Genomic DNA, 23,274 nt, shown 5'->3' with positions numbered 1-23,274 from the left:
CCAGAGTAGGAGACTTTCTCGTGCTGTGGCTTGGAACATTTCATCGACCAGTAATCTACCTCACCCAGCTTATTAAGCAAAACATAGTTTTACTGAGAAACTTTGCCAGAGGAGAAATTCCTGACATATGAAAAGCGCTGGCTTTCTCATTACAAGTGTAGCCCCCGAAACACGGAGCAACCTAGCACCGCAGAAGAGTAAAAATAAGGGTGGAAGTGTTGGAGGAAGTGGGAGGAGTTCGCAATGAAACTGCTAGAAAGTATTTTACTTGTCAACAAGACTACGGATAAGTTAATTGTGGTGCCCAGAAATTAGCCGCTTTTTCCTCAAGATTTACCGTTCCTTATTCGCAAATGGGGATTCACTGTTGCAATTCGTGTAGTGAAGAGTTCACTTTCAGCAAAGCAGAAATAGAAATACGATGTAATCTCCCAGTAATTTCTGAACCTTTAATGTGAATGGAGACTTTAACGCACGGCCAAGCAACGAACACTGAAAGAGGTGTTTTGGAAATAGAGAAGTTAAGAAACCACACGAATAGGCTGCTGGTCAGAGCTTAGTCTACTACCGTAGCTAAGTGATCAGAGCGTCTGGCTGCCATGCTGAGGTCCCGGATTCAATTCATGTAGTGCTGAGTTCGGTACTGTCAGGGATTTGCTTTGGTGGGAGACAAGTGATGCCAAAGAGGAGACTCGTGATGCCCATGAGAAGCTACCAACAACGGCTGGGACAGAGGTGTTTTAGCCCAATGTCTATCCATACCACATCCGAATGACACCACTACACAGAGGATCACATTGTGGTCGGTCGGTATCACGCAATTGCTTCGACCTGATCGCGGAATTTAGTTTTGTTAGTTTTTTGCTTCACGCAGAGTACGAAAGTAGTTTTAAGAAACAATTTTTACAAAAGAGAGTGTGTTAATTTAAAAGTTACATAGCGCCTCAAGGAGTTTTGCATAGCAACGCTATACGATTACAGTTTTTTACTTTAGGGAGAAACAAATCTTTGGTGCTGTTTGTCCGATGTAATTTAATTGGAGTGTGTGATTTAACCATGGCGTGGTAGGTACTCGGCTGATCATGTCTACTGACCTTGGAAGATCCGGCGCTCGTCTCATTTGTCTCGATGTTAACGAATCCTTAGTGCGGACTCCGCAACGTACGACGAAAGCAAAAGCTGTCCTTTCCGGTTCTGAACAAATACTGCACGTCCGTATTTAATGGGCAAAGTCTACACACATTGCTTTTTTTCGCTCCCTTCAAACCAAGCACGCGCATAAGCGCTTGAGCTCAAAGCCGTGTTAACACGTGGAGACTGCACTGTTTACTTTCAGCGGCGCCCACTAAAAGCTCAGCGCGGCTTTTTAAAGACCGGTTTCGCCTCGCTTGGGACAAAACCTGCCGGTCTGGCCTCGAGGGACTGTTTACTAGATGAGTTCTGCTGCTGGGCTAGCGGTCAGCAGTGTGAGACGGAGACAGACGGAAGCGTGAACGTGGCGTCTGCGGCCGTGTTGGCACGTGGGGCGGGCCGCTAGGACGTCCCTCTCGCGCAGAATGGCGATGGGCCCGCGAGGTGCCGCGGCGCATCGAGAACAGGCCGCGTCTGCAGAAGAGCAGTTCTCACGGCGGGATACCGCCCGCCTGAGACCAGTTGGCGCTTCCTGAAGAGATTTAGCTACTCATGAAACGTCTCTGCGTGCTCGTAGAAAGCTTTCTGTTGCGATCGATTTGTGCGTCTATAAACTTCGTGCAAACAGTCAAATTTAGTTTCCTTGTTTATTTGCTGTTCTCCTTGAGGCTTTGGCAAGCTACTAGCAGCTCCTGGGTACCTTTCTTTCCACCGCCAGAAGCCCTCTCCCATTTTTTGCCTGGACATTTATTAACCTAACGCCATATTATACTCGACTAAACTTACAACATAGGCTCTCTTCACCTGTGGTTCTTTACTCATCTTTAGAAGATTTATAACAATAGACACGATTTGGTTGTTGTTTGTTGTGTGAAACATAGTTCCTTGTTAGTTTCTCTTCGCCCATACATGTTTCGGCGATGTTACGCCATCATCATTGGGTTATTTTACTTAGTGTGCGTTTTTGTTCGAGTCCCAGTCTGTACGGATAAGGCTGCCAGCAACAAGAAGAACAACACATGGTTCTAAGTAAAATAAAGGGAAATGCGCTGATAATGAAATCTGCTTCTTACACGCCAGATTTTTCATAATAGTTGCATTTTTATTTTGCGAGTTATTTTTCATGTATAAATAGATCTCTTTGAAGTTTTTAGTACTAGTAAAGACACTTCACTAAAATAACAGACACGTCATGCTTCAGTAAAGTAAAATAACACACACGCGTGATTCAGTAAACTGTCGCATGCGCTTTTCTACAATAATCGTCCAGGAAACTTCTCGTCTCCGTAGTGTTGTCGTCTTACAGCATGCTGACGTAACGATAGACTATGCGGTATTCCGTCCCTCCATACGTATCATCTGTATGAGTTGGAAGAAAGGGAGATAGTAACTAATAACAAGTGTATCAAGAGCCGTTTCTCGTGAAATCTAAAGCTATTCCACCTTTCATGGAAACTGAAAATTCCGGTGGCTCTACGTTCTAATAGCTTCTAGTAACTTTGTTCCTTCACTTCGCGACGCCTTTGGTTGTGTTACCAGCCAACGTCAAAATCCACTAAGATGTGAATACATAAGGTCTTTGCATCTGTATTCGCACCTACCTGAACATCAGCTGCCGGACAGCAAAATAACTTGTACAGATCTCTCTGACTGCGCTCTCTCAGTATAGAAAATAGGGTTACAAAGTGGTAGCATTAGTGTGTTTAGTGATTAACAAACACGATTGTTTGTTATGACTTTTATTTCATAATAAACTGTGCTTTGTTTCCTCCATCTCTTCTCTTTCCATGAAAATAATGAGGCGCCCATCTCCGCCCGTTACCTCCCCCCCCCCTCCTCCCTCAGTCCAGATAGTAAGTACGCTCTTGACGTTTCGTGTCCTCCGGGACTGCTCGTAAAGCGGAAGTCTGTTGCTCAAGCCTTTACGCCGGCATTAGTGTGGGCCTTACATGTGCCATTACTGCGGATCACAAGCGTAAGTGAATTGAAAGCTGCGGATCCAAACACCGCACTTGTCGTATTGCTTGAGGGGAACATCGTCCCAAGTCGTAATGAAACAGAAAAAATAATAAACAGTGACTTTTCGGAATCGGCGTCGCTAGTCTCCTACGGATAGCCCTGCTGTTGTCCTCACCTGGCCGAATGGTCCGCGTTCCAGTTCAGCCGACAGATAAAATTCCTAGGCGGTATCGAATATCGATACCAGTCGGCCGCGATAACGGATCATCCTCGGAGGCGGAGTGCAGCAGGTTTGACGAGATTTTCAGTAAATAAGGCCTGAGGGTTTCTGGAAACTGAAGTTCTAAAGGGAGAGTTGTGAGCCGTCCCAGAACAGCTCTCACAGAATAAATGTCCCGGAAAGGCAAGCTGTCAGGTACCAATTCCGATAGGATTTACAATATCAACTATCAGGATGTTGACTAGTAGCATAGTTCGCAGAGAGCTACTATTGTTCTGACTTTCGCTACAAAACCCTACTTTCCAGGTTTAACTACCTGATAGTTACCTTCTAACGCGGGGAACGAGGAAAAATAACACGCATTTCGACCAGATCTAATTGCTTTTGTGGATTTCACAATTTCGTTGCGCTGGTACCGATCAATTTCCATAATCAGTGCTTTGTTATATCTTTTTATATTACTACAGTTGTTAATGTTTGTTCGTTTTTAGCGCAGTAAGATTCAGAGGTTCAGGTGTGCCACGAAAACGTTGGAAACGTTGAAGCAGTAGCATCTGACCACTATAATTTTGTGATGTTTCGAATGTATAGTTGTAAGTAAAACTTTTCTTGATACATATGAAAAACTATACACAAGCCAAATCGCGTTTCCTTGCATATAGTTTGGAAACGTTGAAGCAGTAGCATCGGACCACTATAATTCTGTGATGTTTCGAATGTATAGTTGTAAGTAAAACTTATTCTTGATACATATGAAAAACTATACACAAGCCAAATGGCGTTTCCTTACATATAGTTGTAGCGGTCCTCTTACGTCTGTCCGACGTGTTGCTTGTGAAACTGTAACATGTGGGCGTAGAAACTTATTCAGGAAGATGAATTTAAGGATGGTCCACAAGTCTTATTAAACCAAGAAACTTCATAAGAATACACTGCAGAGAGCTACCATTAAAACTTTTCTTCAGGAATTTACCATTTTTCAGATGCCCCAAAGCATTTGGAATATATAATCAGGAGATGAGACGGCCACATAGCCGAAAAGGTTGAGGTTATTTATTTTAATACTATGTTCACGAGAAACGAATTTTTAGTTTCGCATTCGAAAATAGCATAATAGCTGAACCTGTTCAATATTGCAATCGGAAGAACAGTAAAAAGACAATTTTATTCAGCTAACAACAACAAGAATGGGAAAAAATGATCATTTAAACCACAATTGTTGACTGTGAAGCCAATCACAACCAGAATAGAGGGCTAAATGTCTGAAAATTGTATATACCCAACGAACACTTAAAATCTGGCTGTTTTTGAACGGACATCATGTGCTGAAAATGGGCACCTGAGGATGAACTTGGAATAGAAATGTCTCATGACTCATCAAAATTTAAACGAGTGTAGCCTATAATTCTTCATCTACACGTTAAACAGAAACATTAAAACATTCGAATACTTTTGGAACGGATTTCGTATATTGTGAATGGGCGTCTGAAGACGAGCTTGGATTTGGAACGCCGCATGACACATCAGAAATGAAACTGTGTATCACATAAGTCTTTATCTACACGTTGAATAGGAATATTAATAAAATAAAAATTCATTTTTTACACACCTGGTATATTGAGAAGGGGCGCCTAAATATGAATTGGGCTTTGAAACGACACATGATACACGGAGAAAAAAACATTTGTTGCGTATATTTCGTTTATATGTCGAATACAAATATTAAAGAGGTAAAAATTCAGGTATTTTTTGAACAGATGTTGCATACTGAGAATGAGCACCTGAAGATGTACTTGGGTTTGAAACATTGTACGAAACGTTAAAACAGAAACCTGCGTAGCAATAATTCTACATCTGTATACTGAATAGATATTATAAAAATGAAAACTCGACTTTGGCTTGAACAGGGATCGTAAACTGAGAATGGACACCTTAAGATCAGTTTGGGATTGAAACGTTGTGCGACATATTAAAAATGAATCATCTGCAACATGTCTCCCTTCTTGTATACATTGACTAAAAGTATCGCAAAAATAAAAAAAAATCCTGTTTTTTGAACAGATTTACTATACTGAGAATAGGTGCCTGAAGACAAGTTTGGTTTTGAAACGTTTCGTTGTACATAATACATGTTCGCTTTCAGTGACGGTTGCGAGGTGGGCGAACCAGCTGCACTAGTTCAGAGCTCTGTGCTTGAGGGAAAAGAGTGTTAAGCCCACCAGCACGGTATTATCGTCTCACCTCATGTTTCGTCCCCGGGTGCCCGGCTGCCGCTGGCGAGGTGACGTCGTGCTGCGGTCGTGTGCTTCTGCGCGCGCTGCCGCGTCGGCTGCTACCCGCAGTGTCCGCGTCTTCTGTGGGAAGGAGGAGGAGCTGCAGTCCGCTAGGTGGCGCCGACCGCCTAGGAGTACACGCGCTGCCGCAGGCGCAGCCGTTTTTATTTTCCCGGCACAGCAGTCGCCGCCGCAGCGGGGTAGAGGGGAGCGGCTGGTCCGGTGCATCTGGAGCACACCGCGCCACCGGGCAGGAGGGGGAGGAGAGCCGAGGAGAGATAACCCGTGCTGATTGTTTCCTCCCTGCCCCGCCTAATGACTCCTTCGCCTAAATGCGTTTCCACACGTCATTACCGCTCGTATCCTGCCATCCACATTCGGTCAACGAGAGCTCGTTTTCCGATTCGCGCTTTCGCTACACCCTCCGACCAGACTTCCCTCAGTCTAAGGTCGTGTGGGGTCGTCCGGTAATGTTTTTCCTTGCAATTTCCGTGACCTACGTTGGTAAAAGGATGACAGTCGAACCGGACGTACTTGGTTCGACTCCCAATAGCTAATTTTTTAAAGTGGGGGTGTGACCTACTGGTACAGACCAGCCACTTGCATTGTTAGTGTATTTTTGAGATTAATCTGACGACTGTTTCTGGTGTGTGGTAGCAGTGAACTACCTGGAAAGTCCAGAATGAGATTTTCACTTTGCAGCGGAGTGTGCGCTGATATGAAACTTCCTGGCAGATTAAAACTGTGTGCCGGACTGAGACTCGAACTTGGGACCTTTGCCTTTTATGGGCAAATGCTCAGACAACTGAGCTACCCTAACACGACTGACGCCCCGTCCTCAAAGCTTTACTTCTGCCAGAACCCCGTCTCCTACCTTCAAAACTTTACAGAAGCTCTCCTGCGAACCTTGCAGAACTGCTTGGGTAGTTCAGTTGGTTGAGCACTTGCCTGCGAAAGGCAAAGGTCCCGAGTTCGAGTCTCGGTCCAGGACACAGTTTTAATCTGTCAGGAAGTTTCATATCAGGGCACACTCCGCTGCAGAGTGAAAATCTCATTCTGGAAACATCCCCCAGGCTGTGGCTAAGCCATGTCTCCGCAATATCCTTTCTTTCAGGAGTGCTAGTTCTGCAAGGTTAGCAGGAGAGCTTCTGTAAAGTTTGATAGGTAGGAGACGAGGTACTGGCAGAAGTAAAGCTGTTAGGACGAGGCGTAAGTCGTGCTTGGGTAGGTCAGGTGGTGAGCACTTGCCCGCGAAAGGCAAAGGTCCCGAGTACGAGTCTCGGTCCGGCACACAGTTTTAATCTGCCAGGAAGTTTCGTACCTGGTAAGTGTTCCAACTAATTACGGCTTATTTTTATGTATGGTCACGTGAGTGCTAATGGGCGCTAGTTTGCATGGCTATATCATAACGCGTTTCGAAATGCAGGACGTGATTGTTATTAGACCTTTGTTGCTGTTTATTGACGAGTTGCTTAGAGAGGTTTCTTAGCACCATAAATAGCGAATCGGGGTGGACCAAGGATTCCAAGTAGCCTTGGCCCACGACGAATTCCTCTCTTGTGCTAACCTCTTCATCTCAGACTAGCATTTGCAATCTACGTCCTCAGTTATTTGCTGGATGTATTCCAATCTCCGTTTTCTTCTAGAGTTTTTACCCTCTACAGCTCCATCTAGTACCATGGAAGCTATTCCGTGATATCTTAACTGATGTCCTACCATCCTATCCCTTCTTCTCGTCAGTGTTCGCCAGGTATTCCTTTCCTCTCTGATTCTCTGGAGAACCTCCTCATTCCTTACCTCATCAGTCCAGCTAACTTTCAACATTCTTCTGTGGCACCACATCTCAAATGCTTCGATTCTCTTCTTTTCAGATTTCCTCACAGTCTGTGTTTCACTACCGTACAGTGCTGTGCTCCAACTTCCTCAAATTAAGACCTATGTTTGATACTAGTATACTTCTCTCAGCCAGAAATGCCCTTTTCGCCAGCGCTGGTCTGCTGTTTATGTCCTTCTTGTTCCGTCCACTCATAGGTTACTTTGGTGTGTAGGCAGCAGAACTTCTTAACTTCATCTATTTCGTTACCACCACTCCTGACGTTAAGTTTTTCGCTGTTCTAATTTCTGCTACTTTTCACTGCTTTCTTCTTTCTTCGATTTGCTCTCAACTCATATTCTGTACTCATTAGACTGTTCATTCCATTTGACAGTTCCTGTTATTCTTCCTCACTTTCACTGAGGACAGCAATGTCATCAGCGAATCTTATCATTCATATCCTTTCACCTTGAATTTTATTTCCACTGTTGAATCTTTCTTTTATTTCCATCATTACTTTTTCGATGTATAGATTGAATAGTAGATGCGAAAGACAACATCCCTGTCTTACATCCTATTTAATCTGAACATTTCGTGTCTGGTTTTCTACTCTGTATAAAGACATATTTTATTTTTGGTATAGGTTTCTGCTACACTGCTGATTTACTTACTCGTAGTGATTACGAGGCTACATGACGAACTCTTTTCGGCGTTTTGCAACCAATGAGCGTATCTGTGCAGATGTTATGATAGGTATGACATTGTTCCTCATGACTATGTTAGTTTCTGTGTCTGCGTGTGGCACATTATGATTACTTCTTAACTGATATGACGCGATCCATATTGCATCTTGGAGTGTAAGAATCAGTTGTCTCTCTGTTATAACAGCTAAGACGTAAACATTATGTGTCATACACAGATATAGAAACTGACACAGACTTAAGGAGCAATATTATATCTGTAATACCATCTGCACAGATACGCCTGATGATGACAAATCCCCGAAACGAGCTCGTCTTGTAACGTTGTGGTCACTACGAGTAAACAAGTCAAACTGTGGCAAAAATTAAATATTTCGTTCTTCGACTTCATGCATGCTGCGGGCCCACTAGAAAAGAAACTGTTGAATATAACATTCTGTATAACTACAAGAAACATCATAGTAGCATGTGACATATAAAATCACATGATGGCAATGGGGGGAAGGGGGGGGGGGATTTCAAGAGTAGAAAATGTAACCGTGTCATCCTCAACGTGTGCGGAATCCTTCGACAGCCAGTCAGTGAACATGAGAATACTTCTGCCTCTCATTTGTAACTCAATCTAACAGGCTTTCGTCGGTATCTTCAGTCTTCTTTACAGATGACGCAGCAACAGAAAGAGATGCAGTAGCAAATTCTCACAGTCAGTTTTAGTGGGCGAATGAGATGTCGGTGATCGTCAAGAGATGCGAAGAGACTTGGAGAGTAATGTGTATTGACTGTGGGTAGGCAAATCTGGTATGCGAGATGAACAGGTATGCGGTACTCTTTGTACCTGTTGGTCTAGCGGCGTCTTTCCCACGGTGGTCTTGCACCTGCGGCCTGCTCGTGCCATCTGGTGCGTTACTCCTTGCACCTGACCTAAAAAGCCATAGGTAGGTTAGCGTATCAAGGTAGACAAAACCGTAGCAAATGAAATACTGGTCCGGAACTAAGTAAGCAGGCTGGTGAAGACAGACAGCTTATAAAGGGGCTATCGAAAAGTCTGGCCTCACTACGTAGAGATACTCTGGATAAATTCCTTGTTTGGCCAAGCTTGTTCTGTTCAAACCAATTACAGTACATGACAGAGAGTTCTTAAATATCAATTATGCTATTCCACTCGCGTAAGAAGCGAGTGCCGCATATCAGCTCAGCAGATATAATAATAACATTAATAATAGTTGATGGTGTTGTTATTACAATAACGTTTTCGGCTTAAAACAGACACCGTGCTAACTGTTGTGACACTCGATATTAAACTATCATTCTTCATTCAGTTAGCGTATGATACGAAGACCTGATGTTGCTCGACGGCTCCGTGGGTAACGGATTACAAATCTAAAGGTCGGATATTCGATCGCCAGTCGGTTCGAGGATGTTTTCTGGGACATAACTAGACCACGGATTTTTAGGTCGTAAAAAAATGTGTTTTAGGTACCTAAAATAGGCTCCTTCAGTAGTTCATTTAGGCTATATAAAACCTAAAATAGGCTCTAATAAAAATGATGCAGAGAAAATAAAAATAAATTAAAATACACAGTGTTGACAGTATGAACATCTTATTAGTCATTAAAACAAGGAGAATGAATATTTACACAGTTACAGAGCACAGCAATCTACAACATTAATGTTGAACATAAGTCCAAATATTTTTGAGTTACTGCAAGATAAAGACCTCCGTAAAAAAAGATGTGGCAATGGTTTAATTAATACATTCGTAGTTTCACGTATTCTGACCATAGTTGGCTTCACAATATATAACCAAAATCTTTTCTAGGTTTTCTAGTGAAAAACAGTGGCGCTTGTCAGTCAGAATCAATTTATACGCTGAAAAAGAACGTTCTACATCAACAGATGTGACAGGGGCGTACTTCATTTTCGGCACATGTTGGACAGGAATGCTGCAGTCAGGAGTGCTGGATTTTCCACTAAGTATGTCGGCAGCTGCACACAGCTCCTTCAGGCCAGTGTTTTTCCACAAAACCGTTTGCATTTTTGCCCGTACTTTTTCCCCTACTTCACCTGGCGCCTCATTAATTTTCATTTTGACTTCTTCAAGCAAAGAAATATTGTCGTAGATAGGTCTCCCTGAGCCTTCTAATTGTGAAATTATTCTTGCCATAAATGTGTAGTGGGCCCTAATGTAAGATAAGTCCCGTTTTAAAGAAGTATCTTTGAGTAACTCTATTGCTGCAGTTACAGATGCAGATGCAGCATCCTCCGGTATATTTTCAACCACCTTCTGGACAGCTGAGAGATGCGTACTATAGTATTCTGCTGCTATCAGCCACGTGCCCCAGCGGGTGACAACAGGCTCTGGCGGCAATAGGACATCTGGAATCTGTTCGTTGAATGCCTGTATTCTTGATGGTGCCTTAACAAAAAATTTCGCCACCATAGATATTACTTTATTTACTTTATGAAATTGTAGCCTTACTTGCTCTGCTATGCGGTTGATCCCATGCACTACACAAGTTACGTGAAGCATCAATGGGTAGAATACTTTTAATAGTTGAAAAGCTGCTATCATATATGCAGCAGCATAAGTGACGGCCAGAAGCACCTTATTCTCATCCTTTCCGTTTGGGTATAGCACCTTAAGCCCATTGTTCACAAACTGTGCTATTGTTTGTTGGTCAGTTTTTGCAAGCTGTTTTGAGTAAATCAAATGAGCCCTGGATGGAGCATCTGGATCTAGCTTGTCAATAATCAGGTTTGCAATGTAACGGCCAAAACTGTCAGTAGTTTCATCCACAGAAATCCACATACATGATTCTCCAACATCTTTTCGGATTCTGTGCAATGCAGCATTGTAAGCTGAATCCACATAGTTCTTACGTAAAGTTGACTCTGCAGGAATAGACTAATGGCAGTACTTCTCAAGAAAACCTCTGAAAATAGGGTTTTCTAGTTTCCGAAAGGGGATGTTTGCTGCCACAAGTGCATGACACAAATCACTGCAGAACTTGTTTTTTTTTTCGGAGGATTCACCAGATTTTTGGTTAAAAGAGTTTGCTTCAATTTTGACTTTCGTTCAACATTAGCTTTATGTGAGATTCCATCTGCATGCTGAGTTAAGTGAGATTTCTTAACACTCGAAACCTAATACGAGAGAAAAGGGAAATGCAGTTTAGAATCGCATATAAAGAGTATTTCGTATTACTAAAGGATAGCGATAAAAAAGAATCCTAAGTGTCAGGAAAATAAGAAGTCTAAGAAAAACATCAACTAACCTCCTTGTTGCATGGTTGGCAGAAAATAATTTTCCCATCTGTTGTTGTTGTTGTTGTGGTCTTCAGTCCTGAGACTGGTTTGATGCAGCTTTCCATGCTATTCTATCCTGTGCAAGATTCTTCATCTCCAAGTACCTACTGCAACCTACATCCTTCTGAATCTGCTTAGTGTATTCATCTCTTGGTCTCCCCCTACGATTTTTACCCTCCACGCTGCCCTCCAATACTAAATTGGTGATCCCTTGATGCCTCAGAACATGTCCTACCAACCGATCCCTTCTTCTGGTCAAGTTGTGCCACAAACTTCTCTTCTCCCCAATCCTATTCAATACTTCCTCATTAGTTATGTGGTCTACCCATCTAATCTTCAGCATTCTTCTGTAGCACCACATTTCGAAATCTTCTATTCTGTTCTTGTCCAAACTATTTACCGTCCATGTTTCACTTCCATACATGGCTACACTCCATACAAATACTTTCAGAAACGACTTCCTGACTCTTAAATCTATACTCGATGTTAGCAAATTTCTCTTCTTCAGAAACGCTTTCCTTGCCATTGCCAGTCTACATTTTATATCCTCTCTACTTCGACCATCATCAGTTACTTTGCTCCCCAAATAGCAAAACTCCTTTACTACTTTAAGTGTCTCATTTCCTAATCTAATACCATCAACATCACCCGAATTAATTCGACTACATTCCATTATGCTCGTTTTGCTTTTGTTGATGTTCATCTTATATCCTCCCTTCAAGACACCATCCATTCCGTTCAACTGCTCTTCCAAGTCCTTTGCTGTCTCTGATAGAATTACAATGTCATCGGCGAACCTCAAAGTTTTTATTTCTTCTCCATGGATTTTAATACCTACTCCGAATTTTTCTTTTGTTTCCTTTACTGCTTGCTCAATATACAGATTGAATAACATCGGGGAGAGGCTACAACCCTGTCTTACTCCCTTCCCAACCACTGCTTCCCTTTCATGTCCCTCGACTCTTATAACTGCCATCTGGTTTCTGTACAAATTGTAAATAGCCTTTCGCTCCCTGTATTTTACCCCTGCCACCTTTAGAATTTGAAAGAGAGTATTCCAGTCAACATTGTCAAAAGCTTTCTCTAAGTCTACAAATGCTAGAAACGTAGGTTTGCCTTTCCTTAATCTTTCATCTAAGATAAGTCGTAAGATCAGTATTGTCTCACGTGTTCCAACATTTCTACGGAATCCAAACTGATCATCCCCGAGGTCAGCTTCTACTAGTTTTTCCATTCGTCTGTAAAGAGTTCGTGTTAGTATTTTGCAGCTGTGGCTTATTAAACTGATTGTTCGGTAATTTTCACATCTGTCAACACCTGCTTTCTTTGGGATTGGAATTATTATATTCTTCTTGTAGTCTGAGGGTATTTCGCCTGTTTCATACATCTTGCTCACCAGATGGTAGAGTTTTGTCAGGACTGGCTCTCCTAGGGCCGTCAGTAGTTCCAATGGAATGTTCTCTACTCCGGGGGCCTTGTTTCGACTCAGGTCTTTCAGTGCTCTGTCAAACTCTTCACGCAGTACCGTATCTCCCATTTCATCTTCATCTACATCCTCTTCCATTTCCATAATATTGTCCTCAAGTACATCACCCTTGTATAGACCCTCTATATACTCCTTCAACCTTTCTGCTTTCCCTTCTTTGCTTAGAACTGGGTTTCCATCTGAGCTCTTGATGTTCATACAAGTGGTTCTCTTATCTCCAAAGGTCTCTTTAATTTTCCTGTAGGCAGTATCTATCTTATCCCTAGTGAGATAAGCCTCTAGATCCTTACATTTGTCCTCTAGCCATCCCTGCTTAGCCATTTTGCACTTCCTGTTGATCTCATTTTTTAACCGTTTGTATTCCTTTTTGCCTGCTTCATTTACTGCATTTTTATATTTTCTCCTTTCATCAATTAAATTCAATATTTCTTCTGTTACCCAAGGATTTCTACTAGCCCTCGTCTTTTTACCTACTTGATCGTCTGCCGCCTTCACTACTTCATCCCTCAAAGCTACCCATTCTTCTTCTACCGTATTTCTTTCCCCCGTTCCTGTCAATTGCTTCCTTATGCTCTCCCTGAAACTCTGTACAACCTCTGGTTTAGTCAGTTTATCTAGGTCCCATCTCCTTAAATTCCCACCTTTTTGCAGTTTCTTCAGTTTTAATCTACAGGTCATAACCAATAGATTGTGGTCAGAGTCCACATCTGCCCCTGGAAATGTCTTAAAATTTAAAACCAGGTTCCTAAATCTCTGTCTTACCATTATATAATCTATCTGATACCTTTTAGTATCTCCAGGGTTCTTCCATGTATACAACCTTCTATCATGATTCTTAAACCAAGTGTTAGCTATGATTAAGTTGTGCTCTGTGCAAAATTCTACCAGACGGCTTCCTCTTTTATTTCTTAGCCCCAATCCATATTCACCTACTATGTTTCCTTCTCTCCCTTTTCCTACACTCGAATTCCAGTCACCCATGACTATTAAATTTTCGTCTCCCTTCACTATCTGAATAATTTCTTTTATTTCATCATACATTTCTTCAATTTCTTCGTCATCTGCAGAGCTAGTTGGCATAAAAACTTGTACTACTGTAGTAGGTGTGGGCTTCGTATCTATCTTGGCCACAATAATGCGTTCACTATGCTGTTTGTAGTAGCTTACCCGCATTCCTATTTTCCTATTCATTATTAAACCTACTCCTGCATTACCCCTATTTGACTTTGTGTTTATAACCCTGTAGTCACCTGACCAGAAGTCTTGTTCCTCCTGCCACCGAACTTCACTAATTCCCACTATATCTAACTTCAACCTATCCATTTCCCTTTTTAAATTTTCTAACCTGCCTGCCCGATTAAGGGATCTGACATTCCACGCTCCGATACGTAGAACGCCAATTTTCTTTCTCCTGATAACGACGTCCTCTTGAGTAGTCCCCGCCCGGAGATCCGAATGGGGGACTATTTTACCTCCGGAATATTTTACCCAAGAGGACGCCATCATCATTTAATCATACAGTAAAGCTGCATGCCCTCGGGAAAAATTACGGCCGTAGTTTCCCCTTGCTTTCAGCCGTTCGCAGTACCAGCACAGCAAGGCCGTTTTGGTTATTGTTACAAGGCCAGATCAGTCAATCATCCAGACTGTTGCCCCTGCAACTACTGAAAAGGCTGCTGCCCCTCTTCAGGAACCACACGTTTGTCTGGCCTCTCAACAGATACCCCTCCGTTGTGGTTGTACCTACGGTACGGCTATCTGTATCGCTGAGGCACGCAAGCCTCCCCACCAACGGCAAGGTCCATGGTTCATGGGGGGCCATCTGTTGTATAATGCGGAAAATCTTGCAGCCACTGCCTTATATGAGCAGACTCTGAACTAGCTGTTTTCGGCATGGCGTAGTATTCTCACACAGAAACTAGAATTTATTTTGCACTTAGAACGTAACACTTAGCACGTCGGTCGCTACACAATGTACTGATTTGTTTTCGCTGGGAAAAAGTGAAAGATGACCTTTTTTTTTTTCCTTTTACTGCGGTGCATGGGAGCGGTAGGGGAAGTACCGTACTCGTTGCTGGACATATGGCACCTGACACATGGCCACCCCTTCTGAACAAGCGAATGGAATCTACCGGTGCTTCAGATGAAAACATCTCACTACTGGCAAATTATTTTTCGAACCGGAAAATTCAGTTATAATACCATTCTTGAAACAGAGTAGTTTGATAGGACTGCCTGTAGACAGCAGCGAGAAAATGCGCGAAGGGCAGTAATTTAGCTGTAGAGGGCGTCTACGATTAACATTGTGATGTTTTAATCCGTGCTCAGCTTAAGGCCTATGATACCGTTTCTTTGCGAAAATACACAGCTGGCCAGAATCCTACGAACGAAATATTTTCAAATAAAACATTTAGTACTCACACGTTCGATTCTAATGTGTAACTCAAATCTTTGACCGGTTCCCATTCGCTCACCGAAACTAAACACTGTCGCGCTCGGCGCGTGCTTGGATGGATGACCATTCAACCGTGCCGAGTGTTGTTGGTAGTAAGGCATTTTCTAACGACCTTCGCCTTCGACGAGACGTAAAGCCCTAAGTTTACTTCCTTTTTCTAAACTTTGAAAACACAAGAACTCTATGCCAGATCAACGAAATAGGTACTTTTTAGGATTTTGATGCCGAAATAGGCAAAATTAGGCGTCAATGTCGAAATACGCAATTTTAGGTCCTATAGAACTAACGGTATTCAGTTTAGTTACTCATGAAACGCATAAGTACCAACTTATATGCAAATTGGAGCTTAGGAAAAAAATAGGTTTTAACCTAAAGATCCGTGATCTATTTTTTACATATGAATAATAAAATACCTATAAAGAGTATTTGGTATTAACAGGGATAGCGATATAAAAAAATAAAAATGACCGAAGTGTTGGGCAAATACGAAGCATGAGCGCATATCAACTATGCACCTTGCTGCACGCTGGGCAGAAAATATTTTTTTCCATGTGTTGTATAGTGTGGAAAAACTTGGAGCTACTGTCTTATATGATGAAATAGGCACTTTTTAAGATATTAAAGCCGAAACAGACAAAAATAGGCACTAACGTCGAAATAGGCCTTTTTAGGTCCTATAGAATTAACGCTATTATGTGTAAGTAGTCATGAAACGCATAAGCACAAATTTTTATGCAAATAGGAACTCAGGAACAAAATAGGTTTTTACCTAAAATCCGCGCTCTACTTATAACATCTCTAACCTCCGGAAATATACACATCAAAAAAAGTTTTGCATCACCTCGGTTCAGAGAGTTCCGGAACCTGTACAGAAAATTGGAATAGAGATCAACGTAAACCTCATTTCCGCCCATTTTATTGCTCATGAAAACCACACACTGCATGTTGTCCCACCATACAGCGAGACCTTCAGAGGTGGTGGTCCAGACTGCTGTATATACCGGAAACTCTGATACCCAGTAGCACGTCCTCTTGCGTTGATGCATGTCTGTATTCGTCGTGGCATACTATCCACAAGTTCATCAAGGCATTGTTGGTCCAGATTGTCCCACTCCTCAACGGCAATTTGGCGTAGGTCCCTCAGAGTGGTTGGTGGGACGCGTCGTCCATAAACAGCCCTTTTCAATCCATCCCAGGCATGTTTGATAGGGTTCATGTCTGGACAACATGCTGGCCACTCTAGCCGAGCCATGTCGTTATCTGCAGGAAGAAAATGGTTCAAATGGCTCTGAGCACTATGGGAGTTAACATCTGAGGTCATCTCAGTTCCCTAGAACTTAGAACTACTTAAACCTAATTAACCTAAGGACATCACACACATCCATGCCGAGGCAGGATTCGAACCTGAGACCGTAGCGATCGCGCGGTTCCAGACTGAAGCGCCTAGAACCTCTCGGACACCCCGGCCGGCTATCTGCAGGAAGACATTCACAAGATGTGCACAATGGGGGCGCGAATTGTCGTCCATGAAGACGAATGGCTCGCCAATATGCTGCCGATATGGTTGCACTGTCGGTCGGAGGATGGCATTCACGTTTCGTACAGCCGTAACGGCGCCTTCCATGACCATCAGCGGCGTACGTCGGCCCCACGTAATGCGACCCCAAAACAGCAGAGAACTTGCACCTTGCTACACTCGCTGAACAGTGTGTCTAAGGCCTGATCAGGTTGCCTCCAAACATGTCTCCGACGATTGTTTGGTTAAAGGCATATGCGATACTCATCGGTGAAGAGAACGTGATGCCAATTATGAGCGGTCCATTCGGCATGTTGTTGGGCCCATCTGTACTGCGATGCATGGTGTTGTGGTTGCAAAGATGTACCTCGCCGTGTACGCCGGGAGTGAAGTTGCCCGTCATGCGGCCTATTGCGCACGTTGTGAATCGTAACACGACGTCCTGTGGCTGCACGAAAAGCATTATTCAACAAGGTGGTGTTGCTGTCAGCGTTCGTCCGAGCCATAATCCGTAGATAGCAGTCATCCACCGCAGTAGTAGCCCTTGGGCGGCCTGAGCGAGGCATGTTATCGACAATTCCTGTCTCTCTGTATCTCCTCCATGTCCGAACAACATCGCTTTGGTTTACTTCGAGACGCCTGGACACTTCTCTCGTTGAGTGCCCTTCCTGGCACAAAGTAATGATGCGGACGCGATAGAACTGCGGTTTTGACGGTCCATGCATGGTTGAATTACAGAAACACGGGCCGTGTACCTCCTTCCTGGTGAAATGACTGGAACTTATCTGCTGTCGGACTCCCTCCGTCTAACAGGCGCAGGTCATGCATGGTTGTTTACATCTTTGAGCGAGTTCACTGACATATCCGAACAGTCAAAGGGACTGTGTCTGTGATACAATATCCACAGTCAACGTCTATCTTCATTAGTTGTGGGAACTGGCATGATGCAAAACTCTATTTGATGTGTGTATTTTGGGTACGTGGAAAACGCCAAGTTACATAGCCGGTCGGACTCTACGTTAAATAGTACATCCCCCTACAATTGCCTCGGTAAATCAGTTGGAAATGGAAATGAGCGTTTGGCGCCATTGGCCGGGAGGCCCCTCGCGGGGCAGGTCCGGCCGCCATATCGCAGGTCTTATTACATTCGGCGCCATATTGGGCGACCTGCACGCCGGATGGGGATGAAATGATGATGAACACAACACAACACCCAGTCCCTGAGCGGAGAAAATCTCCGACCCAGCCGGGAATCGAACCCGGGCCCAGAGGACGGCAATCCGTCACGCTGACCACTCAGCTACTGGGGCGGACGGTAAATCAGTTAAGTAATTGAAGAAAGGCAAAGGTGTACCATCTCTAGTAAGACAATCCCATGGTGGTGTCCAAACAAACCTTCGGGTGGATGAGAGCTTTTGCTCACTTTACCTTGCGGAAACCAGAATAATAATGTTTGTGCGTACACCTTCAACATTAGTCCAAATCGTACGGGTTCAGCCAGGTGTAGCTCACTTATTTGAACCGACCAGGAAGTCTCTGACCAGTTTCTTTCTTTTTTTTTTTATTTCAGTATCTGAGCACATCCTTATCACCAACAAAGGTCAACCACGACAAAAGGCCGTTTGTTGTTAGAACTTATTAACACCCTTCAGCCATCGCACATTAATTGAATATCGGTCAAAACACAATACATTTTTCACACGAGTACAATGGTGTAAGATAAGGCTTCAGAGAAGCCGTTATGACCTTGCGACTGATAAAGGGAGCAAAACTAAAGAAAAATCAAGACACGTGCGTAGGATCTGTCGAGCTGGAAGAAGCAGTAGACAATGTAAAATGGAACGAAAAGTTCGAAATCCTGAGACAAATCGGAGTAAGCCATAGGTAAAGATAAATACTGTACAGTATGTACACGAACCAAGAGGAAAAAATAGGAATCAAAGGCCAAGAACGAAGTGCTTAGAATAAGAAGAATATGAGACAGGGCCGGCCGCGGTGGTCGTGCGGTTCTAGGCGCTCCAGTCCGGAGCCGCGCTGCTGCTACGGTCGCAGGTTCGAATCCTGCCTCGGGCGTGGATGTGTGTGATGTCCTTAGGTTAGCTAGGTTTAATTAGTTCTAAGTTCTAGGGGACTGATGACCACAGCAGTTGAGTCCCATAGTGCTCAGAGCCATTTTTTTTATGAGACAGGAGTGTACTCTTTTGCTCCTAGTGTTCATGCCATTCGCCGATGGAGCTGTGGCGGAAATAAAAGAAAGGTACAAAATGGGATTAAAATTCAAGGTGGAAGGATCTCAAGGATAAGATCTGAAGAAGACATTTCCATCTTCGGTGAAACTTAGGAACTGCAGCACCTCTTGAATGGATTGGTTTAATGAGTACAAAAACCAAAGAAGGACAAAAGTAATGAGGAGTAGCAGAAACTAGATTAGAGGCAAACGTAACATCAGAATTGGTAATCACAAAATTGTCTAAGGTGAGGAATTCTCCAGCCTTGCATGTAAAATAACACACGACGGACGAAGGTAGGAGGACATAAAAAAATTACAAGCAAAGAGGGCTTTCTTGGCAAATAGAATCTTAGCATCAAACATCGGTCTTAATATGAAGAAGAAATTTCTGAGAACGTACGTTTGGAGAACAGCATTATGTGATAGTGAATCATGGACTGCTCCAAAACCGGGAAGGAAGACAACGGAAATGCCTGAAATGAGGTGCTAGAGAAGGATTTTGACAGTTAGATGAACTGATAAGGTAAGGAATGAGGAGATTCTCCGAATAATCGGCGAAGAAAGTAGCATGTGGAAGACACGGACAAGAAGAAGGGAGAAGGTGACAGAACCCGTTCTAGGCCACCGAGGAATGCCTTCCATGGTACTTGAGGGAGCTGCAGAGGTAAAGACTGTAGGGGAAGACAGAGACTGGAATACAGCCAACAAATAATTGAGGATGTTGGGTGCAAGTGCTAGAGATGAAGAAGTTGGGACAGGAGAGGAATTCCTGGTGGGCCGCAACGTACCAATCAGAATGCTGATGACTAAAAAGAAAAAGTAAATATGTGTATCAGCTGTCTATGCATAATCCCAGTTGAATGCGCAGTTGCTATTAATTTGGATGGTACACGTCTATATAATTTGTAACAATGCGTCATGCGTTGGGTCGTGTGGACACCAGTTTTGGCGTAATGTTGTGCCACAATCTCTCGTGGTCTTGTACACCTCCACACCCCTCTCCCAGCACCTACCACACACAATTATTCACTGTTCCATTTACTACTTCCCTTGGCAGTACCGGCTTGCCTTACTCATCATCCGCACACAGTCAAATACTACAACTTCCTCCTCTTTTTCTCTCCCCTGTGTTGCATATTCCACAGTTAATCGTTGCACGAGAAAAATTGTTTGGATTATCTCCTAACTGGAGCCAGTTGGGTTTAATTGGTCGAGGAGGTGGTCTCTTATTAGATGTTGAAAATATTATTGTATTTTTAATGCTACTTCATGGTATTAGCAAACACATGTCATTTCCTATGTTCACGAACTGATGGAACATAAGATTTATCACAAGGTCTGTTAAATACTGCTACTGTTCTTCATTATTTCTTTGGTCTTTGTAAATTCTAAAATCTTTTATGTACTGTGACTTTCTTAGTGCAGTGGCACTGTAAGTCGACGTACATTTTTCCCTATGCCCTTTGCCCTCCCCTCCCCCTCCCTCCTTCCCTCTTCCCTCTTCTCACTCTGGTGCATATTCGCCCGTGACCCTTCGTATTCTGAAGTACACCTAGAATGTACATAAAACTATATGGAATATAGATCGAACTCACGTAGGTAGGACTGGAATAATTTAATAACATACTTCTGTTAGCAAATTACACCTGCATTTTCTATTTGTGGCTGTGCAGTTCCTAATAGACTTACAGTAGACATCTCTTCCGTATTTGAATCGTAAGTTTACCAGTGTTAGAGATTGCTTGCTCTCATTTTCATAGGCTGAGATTATTTCGTATCCCCCCTCCCCCCACGATGTCTCCCTGTTCCCCCTTCTTCCCACTCCCAACATCCCTCACTTGCATCACATGTATTAATGATGTACTATTGTCTGAATGTTATCTTTGCACATTTCTGATTGTGATTCTTAGTTTTCCTTAAAAACCTTTGGCGTCGTTTATTGTTACTTCATGTTTTCACATTTGTTTCTATAGTGAATTCTGTTGGTAATTGTCTATCGACATTTAATGCACCATCTCGGTACTTCTACAACCATGCCGCCTTATGATAGCTAATTTTGTAACAGCGGAACGCTGTTGGTTGGGGGCCATCATCACAGCAGGTACTACTTAACACGATACACTGGATTAAGTTTTTCTCTGGCAAGTTTAGTTTTGTTCTATGAGTCTTATTGGCTCTTCATATGCAATCTATAATATGTATGTGCATGACAATTGTGATGTTTTGTGACAGATGTCCTGATCATGGGTGATGCACGAAACACATTAATATAAAAGTTCTAGCAACTAATGGACGTTTCTTATTAGGGACCTACATCGATGATAAGGATGTGCTAACTTACTCATCACAATTGTAGCAGCCCACTTGTGTGACTTTACGTCGCAAGTTAAACTAACATTTTTTCTTTGATTTTACTTCATCATGTACCGTATCATAAGACCGTTTTATCCATCACCTTGAAAGAAATATCACTAGTCCTTCAAATGCTGAAAGATGGCAGACAGCAAGTGAGCAGTCAGACTTGTTCGACATATGGAACAAAAGTAACGTCCAACTAACGTGTCACAAATTGCACTATAGGCTCCAGGTCGGGCTGTCATTCCTCAGTTGTTCTCTTAGCCCGAAAACTTCCACTGAACAGACAGGCACCGTTCATCAGATAATTTCTAAACCTGAAGTTGTGGAGGAAAGTACATCCTATTTTCCCCCCTCTGGCATCGTACTATGTGCAGTAAAATGGTAAAGTTTATTTCACGTCTTAATTATAGCTGGTTGAGCGTCTTAGCCTCTGGATAGATGCAGGATTTAACTTTTAATGTCACCCTTAGATTTCCTCCAGATTAATTGCTTTCATCAATCTAAAGGCCTTTGTTTCTATTGGTCTCGTCCCCGATGGAATGTGAAACTGGAAGTTTAATCACAACCTCCAACTGAAGAAAAAATTAAGCACCTTGAGGTGAACTGTCACAGGAGCAATAAAATACAAATTACTGACGTGCATATGTCCTTAGTGAAGTAGGCCAAGAGAGATTTTCCACTTATCCTGTACTCAGTGGCCACTGGAGGTGAACACTGCTGATTTGCCCAGTATAGACAACGACTTACCTGATAAGACCAATAGTACTCTCATATTGCTCGCTGATGGAGCAGTCCTCTACTGTGGATGCCGTATAAGGTAGATCAGTGAGTAATGCACTGGATTCGTATTTCAGAGAAGCAGGGTTCAAACCGCATTCCGGGCATCCAGATTTATGGTGACCGGGATACCCTGAATCGATAAAGTTGAATGTCGGGATAACTTCTTTGAAAGGATAAGTCGGTTTCCTTCACCATTCTTACCAAACCTCAGCTAGTACTCTGTCTTTAAGGAACCATTCTCCTCAGTCAGCCTATAAAATAAGTGATTTTTACGATGTTTTAGGAAAAACTAATGAAGCAATCAACGTAAATCTTCTTGCACATTATTCACTGATTCCTGGACAACGTTTACTTATAAGAAATTCAATCATTATTAAGCCCCCATCCGAGGAGTTAAAGTTGCTCTGTCCAAAATGAGGCGCGTCCATGACGGAATGCCTGCACTCTGCGAATTTTATCTGAAATCAAAAAAACAAACAATTCTCTTAATCTAGAGGATATTTTCCTCTAAAATGTGAATTCATTTTGAGTCAGCCATATTGATTATAGCTATACTACTCATCGCTTATAACACTATTATCCAACCAGTCATCTGAATTATAACATTTTTTTGCATTTAAAGTTCGTTGTAATATGTGATAAGCAAAAACTATGCGAAAAGTGTGATATGTGCGATGTTAGAGTGCTTTGACAATGTACATTTGTAACTTACGTAAAGAAATACGTGAAATGAGTAATTTAGTAAATAATGTTTTGTCATGGATTAATGAAATGAAAATGTTCGTCTATGCCATTTTATATATTAGTGCAAGATGTCGTTCGTATAAAATGATGCACGCTTAGTGACAATGTTTATGATATGTATTATATAAAGGGTGATGTGATTTTGTACTGTACGGAAGCTACTGTGGGAAGCGTAAATGGTGGCTTGGGTTTTCGGCGCCCTACCTGTAGAGCGAGCGAGAACGAAAAGACACAGCCTGTAGGTAGCAGAGTACAGGTGCAGCCAACTGCAGGTGGTGGCTCACGTTGGTACCAATGATGTG

Source organism: Schistocerca piceifrons, chromosome 2 (assembly GCF_021461385.2).
Source record: "Schistocerca piceifrons isolate TAMUIC-IGC-003096 chromosome 2, iqSchPice1.1, whole genome shotgun sequence".
In the NCBI taxonomy this organism is placed as follows: Eukaryota; Metazoa; Arthropoda; class Insecta; order Orthoptera; family Acrididae; genus Schistocerca; species Schistocerca piceifrons.
This window is presented reverse-complemented; position numbering follows the sequence as displayed.